The sequence below is a fragment of the Zalophus californianus genome, chromosome 13 (genome assembly GCF_009762305.2).
Source record: "Zalophus californianus isolate mZalCal1 chromosome 13, mZalCal1.pri.v2, whole genome shotgun sequence".
In the NCBI taxonomy this organism is placed as follows: Eukaryota; Metazoa; Chordata; class Mammalia; order Carnivora; family Otariidae; genus Zalophus; species Zalophus californianus.
In genome coordinates, this window is record NC_045607.1 from 70,366,271 (window position 1) to 70,372,732 (window position 6,462).

General features: G+C 37.7%; 1 pseudogene; it reads left to right on the forward strand.

Moving 5' to 3' along the window:
* The first annotated feature begins 1,306 nt into the window (after nucleotides 1-1,306).
* On the forward strand, nucleotides 1,307-1,615 carry LOC113933943 (annotated as a pseudogene).
* The last annotated feature ends 4,847 nt before the right edge of the window (nucleotides 1,616-6,462 follow it).

Below are 6,462 nucleotides of genomic sequence, written 5' to 3' on the forward strand. Positions count from 1 at the left end.
CAAATTACAGATAACACTGGAACAATTTCACTGCCTTTAAATGCTTAAATGATGTTACAATCACTTAAGCAACTAGAGTACACATACTAAAGCTGTAATTTATAATCCTTTTGCCAAAGCATTTCTGTTAGAATTTAATATAACATTTCTCTAGACTCACACTCCAAGTCCAATCATCACAATTAATTCCAATCTCCCTAATCAAGGACACATGTCTTTACTTATTCTCCCTAAAAGTAATGGAGATAATAAATGGATGAGTGTCGTTACTGTTCGTTACTGTGGTCAGTGGCTCTCAGGTCCTGGGTCTGGGACCAATGCCCTCTGGGAGACTGTTTGAAAGTTAAACAACCCTATGTTTAGCTGCTAATAACAACAATAACAAAAAGAAGACTGAAAAAAACACACATCAAGTTTATTACAGAGATGACGATGAGACAGGCTGAATCACTATTGGAGTCAGGAGTCCAAGTCCCCTCATGCCTCATGACTGGCAGCTGCAAAGACTTCCCTCTGCCAAGCCCATTGGCCAGAGGTCAAGGGGTCACATTCCTGGTACACTGCCTTGGAGAAGTGGCTTGCCCAGCCTGAGTGGCTAAATCCAGGCAGACCGGAATAACACTTGCACATGGGATCTGATCTAGTATCTAAAAGCATACAGATAGGAAAGTAGTCAGCAAGTCCTCTCACAATTCTGCAAAAGTTGGGTGTTTGGGGGTTTTTTTGGTCCCAAATGAGAATAAAGGAGAAGAGAATTCCTTCCTAGACATCAAACTCCTTGAGGATAAAGATATAATGGAATATTGGCACACAGTAAAAGATGAATAAATGGATGTTGGAACGGAAACTAACTTACGTGTCCTATCATGGAATGTGCATAACTACTTGACAAAGTAAGTACTCTTGTCCCCATTTTACTATGAAGAAACTGAGAAAGGTAAGCTTGGTGACTTGTTGAAAAGAAATAAAGCCAGGACTCAAACACAGGTCTTTCTGGCTGCAAAGTTAATGTTCTTTCCATTACATCATGCTGCTGCATACCACCTGCTTTGCTAAATTAAGAAAAACCCTCCTGCATCTTTTCTAATTATAAAATTTACAAGATGGTTCTATAAATGTAAAACTCCTTCCATCCCATCATCTTATTCCCTGCAGATGATCACGTTCGTTCTTTTATTCATAATGTAGAGGTGACTCCTCATTAACATCACTCCTTTGTCTCTTCCCATCCTCCCTTCCATCGCTAGAGTCACACAGAGAGAAGTGACCCTCCTGTGCCAGGTGATAAATTTTCCAGGCTAGAACCATGATCCAATCTATCCATAACCTCCTGGAGAAGCCTCCACCCCTGGGAAAAGCTGCTGTGACTTGAAGCCTAGACTGGCCATATTTTGGCACTATCTTAGGGTGGAGCTGGTTCCTCCGATTCCTGCTGAGATCCCTAGGGATATTCAGAGCTGTAAAAAAAATCATCACTGGTGCTCAAATTGGCAGCTTCAAACAGCTCACAGTTAAGGAAGCTGTGCTGAATGGTTTGGTGGCCTCTGATGTGTGGATGTGGTTCTGTGTCGGCAAGATCATAGGCATGCATGGCATCGTCGGCTATAATGTTTGAAGCCCAGGGCGCCTGGGTGGCTCAGTTGGTTAAGCGACTGCCTTCGGCTCAGGTCATGATCCTGGAGTCCCGGGATCGAGTCCCGCATCGGGCTCCCTGCTCAGCAGGGAGTCTGCTTCTCCCTCTGACCCTCTTCCCTCTCGTGCTATCTCTCATTCTCTCTCTCTCAAATAAATAAATAAAATCTTTAAAAAAAATGTTTGAAGCCCAATCATTAACAACTGATTATATTTGATTTATTATTTGAGTGTTCTTAGACCATGTGTGACTAGACTGCTATCTGAGTAAAATAATGTGTCAAAATCAATGTTTTCTCTATCAAACACTACAACGGAAGGTCACAATTTCTTCTGATACTAAGTTGAGTTATCCTTTGCTTGGATACATTAATATAGCTCTAATGCATGTCTTTGTTTAGCTTGAAATTGGAAAGGATATATGTAAATATATCAACCTGGTACATGTATATATAAAGATAACATTTTAGTTTGAAGGTTTGAAATATATGATATTGAAGCTTTATTTCCAGAAAAGTTGAGGCAAAAGACTTTGAGGAAACTGGAATTTGCCATAATGGGAGAAATAGTAAGACCATGTGCCAAAGTGATACAGTTAAATCATGTCAGTGGTCATAAGAAATAAAATTTGACTATTTCTCTTTGCTAAAATCAGGGAAATATCCCTTTGTTAACAGCTATGCCTATAAATATTGCGGTACTTCTTGTCAACTTGAATATAGCCTCCCCAAGAAAGAATAGCAGGGTGGTGTTCTAAATATGTATCTTTGTAACAACTTTAACAGTAGGACTGAGTGAATGAGAGCCACGACCTACATTTAAGTCTCTTTGATATGTGTTATATCATTAATCTGTCCAGTTTTATGATTTTTAGAACCTATCTTTGCAAAATAAAATATCCTACAGATATTTAAACAGGGTTATAACTTAGTATAGCATCTTATGTCCTGAAATAAATAAAAGTGTTTGGTATCAAAAAATTAAAAAATAAATAAAAGAGGTGACCCTTCTCTGTTTCAAGGTGAAAGACTCCCTTTGTGGCCCTCATTCTCATCCATTCTCTGAGGCCTTACTCCATCAATAATTCCCCCAATCTGAGCCAGATTTCATTACATACTCATTCTTTCTTATGCGACTACTTCCTGCCAATGTAATAAATGTTTTGAGGCACTTCTCACCTTAAAATACATACACACACAGCCTACATCCACTCATCAGGCTATTCCTTGAACTACATTCCTGCTCCTCCTTCCTTCCCTTCACTATCAAGTTCCTTTCTCAATGCCTCCATTTCCTCACCATCTAATCATGCAAAAGAAATCTTCTTGATAACCACTGAAGGATCCTATCCAACAGCCTGTTCTCACTTTCCATCTTCCTCAGACTCTCTGCAGCAAGCCACTATCAACAACTCCTGTTGCTTCAGATGATCTGCTCCCCTGATGTTTTATAATGCTGTTCACTCTCACATTGACCTCTCATTCTCTGGTTCTCTTTCTCTTTCTGACCACGAATGTAAGTACTCCCTTTGGTTGTGTGCACTGCCCACTTCTCTTCTCTCTACCCTTTCTCTTTTGAGAATTTTATTAATCTTTTCTATCCCTCTTCAGTCCTGACTTGCTCCAGTCCACATTTCCAACTGCCTAGTGGACATTTCCATCTACTGTCCTACTGACATCCCAAACTCAGTATACTCAAAATATAGGCATCTTTCCTTTTCATCCATATCCATTTATTATATTGTAATTACTATTCTCTCAATCATTGTGGGAAAAAAATTGCAAATGTCTTATGCTGCAGAAACCAAATATTAATCATGGGAGGTGTAATATTTATTAGGACTTATTTTATTTTGTTTAAAAAAGGAGTTCTCAAAATTAATGCATACTTTTCTAAAGTAATTAATTCTAAAGTATTACTATCTTTACTATTATTATAATTATCTAAAGTATTATTAAGAATAATCCAAAAATACAAAATAGTATATTATATACAGCAAAAGCTGTACCTGCAATTCCCTTTCTCAGAAGCAACCAGTTTTATCAGTTTGCTATATATCTACCCAGAAATACCCTATGCATTTGTAATGATTTTTATGTATATACATCAGTGCCCCTCAAAAATTCCAGCACACTGAAATGGTAGCATGCTATATACATTATTCTCCAAATTACTTTTGTTGGCTTAACAACATATTTTGGAAGTTATTTCTTACAAAATATACCTTATTCATTTTTAGGGACTGCATAATATAACCCTTCATGGATACATTCCCTGTTGGTAGACATTAAGTTGTTTCCAATGTTTTTGCTTTATAACCAATGTGACAATGACTAGTTTCGTTTGTGTGTGTGTCTGCAAACGTGTGCAGATATATCTGTAGAACAAAATACTGTAAGTGAAATTGTTAGGGCATATGTATTTTCATTTTTAATAGGTGCTGCCCCCAACAACAATGTATGAGATAATTATTTTAAGTTATTATTTATTAAAGTAATAATTAATTATTTAAATAATAATTATATTTTGTTTTATTAATAATTATTTAAATAATAACTGGAGTGAATTCAAGTGGTCTTAAAATTTTGAGGGGCGCAGGGCTCCATGCTCAGTACGGAGTCTGCTTGAGATTCTCTCTCTCCCTCTCCCTTTGCCTCTCCCCCTGCTCTCTCTCTCTCTCTCTCTCAAATAAATAAATAAAATCTTTAAAAAAAAATTTTTTGAAAATGCCCCACCTTCCATTTTCTGTCAAGCATCTGACATTCCCCCATTACGGGGGTAAAGGGTGGCAGGGTAAATGTAGTGGGAATACAAGCAGATGTGGAGCAGTCTTGGATCCCGCCAATGAGGGTCACATGGCATAGTGTAATGAACTCATTAGACAGATGCTAAAGATGTATGGAGACTTGTCCAGGAGTTATTGAGAAACTCATAAATGACCAGCCAGAGAAAGTGTGCTTACCCCTATCAATGCATCTATAAGTGGAAATTCCCAGCAATGTGGGGGATCGCCACCAAAAAAAAAAAAAAAAAAAAAAAACACTGTTGTGCCCAAAAAAGTCTGATCACTACCAGGTTCAGACAGAATTAGCCTTAAAACAGCTTCAAAGACCAAGGAACAATGGTCAGTTTAGACCTTTCCTAAGCCTTACCTCTTTTTTTTTTTAAACATTTTATTTATTTGACAGAGAGAGACACAGCAAGAGATGGAACACAAGCAGGGGGAGTGGGAGAGGGAGAAGCAGGCTTCCCACCGAGCAGGGAGCCCGACGCGGGGCTCGATCCCAGGACTCTGGGATCATGACCTGAGCCAAAGGCAGACATTTAATGACTGGGCCACCCAGGTGCCCCCTAAGCTTTACCTCTTGAATGCGTCAGAAGTCATGGCTGCCAGGGTGCAGGGGGGTGATAGAGAGGAGGTACAGCCCAACCTAATCTTTTTAAAATTTTTTTATTTGAGTATAACTGACACAGCCCAACCTAATAATCTTAGTTGACACATAAGCAGATGTCCTTCAAAAATGATTTCACATGTGCACCAAGACATGTACAAGGATGTTCATAGCAACATTTGTAAAAGCAAAATGCTGGAAACAATCTGAAAGTCCATGAATACATGATGCATAAAATGTGGTCTTTTCCTAAAATGAAATATTACACAGCATGATGAATAAACTAACCACAGGCATCAACATGGAACATATAAAGTTGAGGGGTGGAATGCAAGAAACAGAAAGGTACATATCCTATGATTCCATTTTTACAGTTATAAAACATGCAATACTAAACAACATATTATTTAAGAATACATACAGAGTGGTAAAATTAAAGAGAAAAGAAAGAAAATGTTAAGCACAAAATTCAGGATAATGGCCTCTTCTGAAGAAGGGAAGTGGAATTGGGAAGGAGAATTCCCTAGAATTCCCTAGAATGTTCTGGTTCTTAAGCTGTGAGTGGAGACACTGATATCTGTTTCACCATCATTCCTTAAACCTTACATGTATCTTATAAATGCAGTTAATCTGTTCATTATTTAATGAATATGAATTTTAGAGAAAATATAACAGATATTTTTAAATAAAAAATAATAAAATAAATAAAATTTTTAAATGCCTTCATTTTCATAATCATGCAGAATGTCTATAAAGCATTTAGCACTAGACTCAACAAATGGGATCTAATTTTTATGGGCCTCCAACTCACCATTTGCTTATCCTACAGGAGTTTTAAAGAACTAAAGCAAGAGCGACAAGAGCATTGATTTGCTGAGCCTGATGGGGACTTAGCTGCTTTACAAGGTCCCAGGCAGTGTCAGGACAGCACCCAATGGAAGTGGGAAGGCTAGAATGGTCGCACTACACTTATGAGGCTGAAAATCTAGTTTGAACTATCTTCTCGCTACATTTTGGACACCAGGTATTTTTGACACATGCTGCTGCTAAGCCACATGTTCCCCCATCATAAGGTCCTGCAACTGTGTCTTTTGGCCTTAAGTATAAGACTGTTAAGTTACTACTCTAAATTTCTCTTACTGGTTTTTGTCTGTCACCTCAGGCTGTCAGAATCATTTCTGGGTTCTGACTCTGTTTTCCAGTATTGGAAAATGCCTCCCATAGTTGAGAAAATCCTCTCTCTACTTATCCAAGTCATTGATTGACTGAACATATATATGGAACATATATATGAGATATATATATATATATATATATATACATATATATATATATATATACATATATGGAATAAGAGCAGACCATGCGGAGAATGCACCACTAAAAACCACAATCTCATTAATCCATTTGGCTACAATCAATCAACAAGAAATGGAGT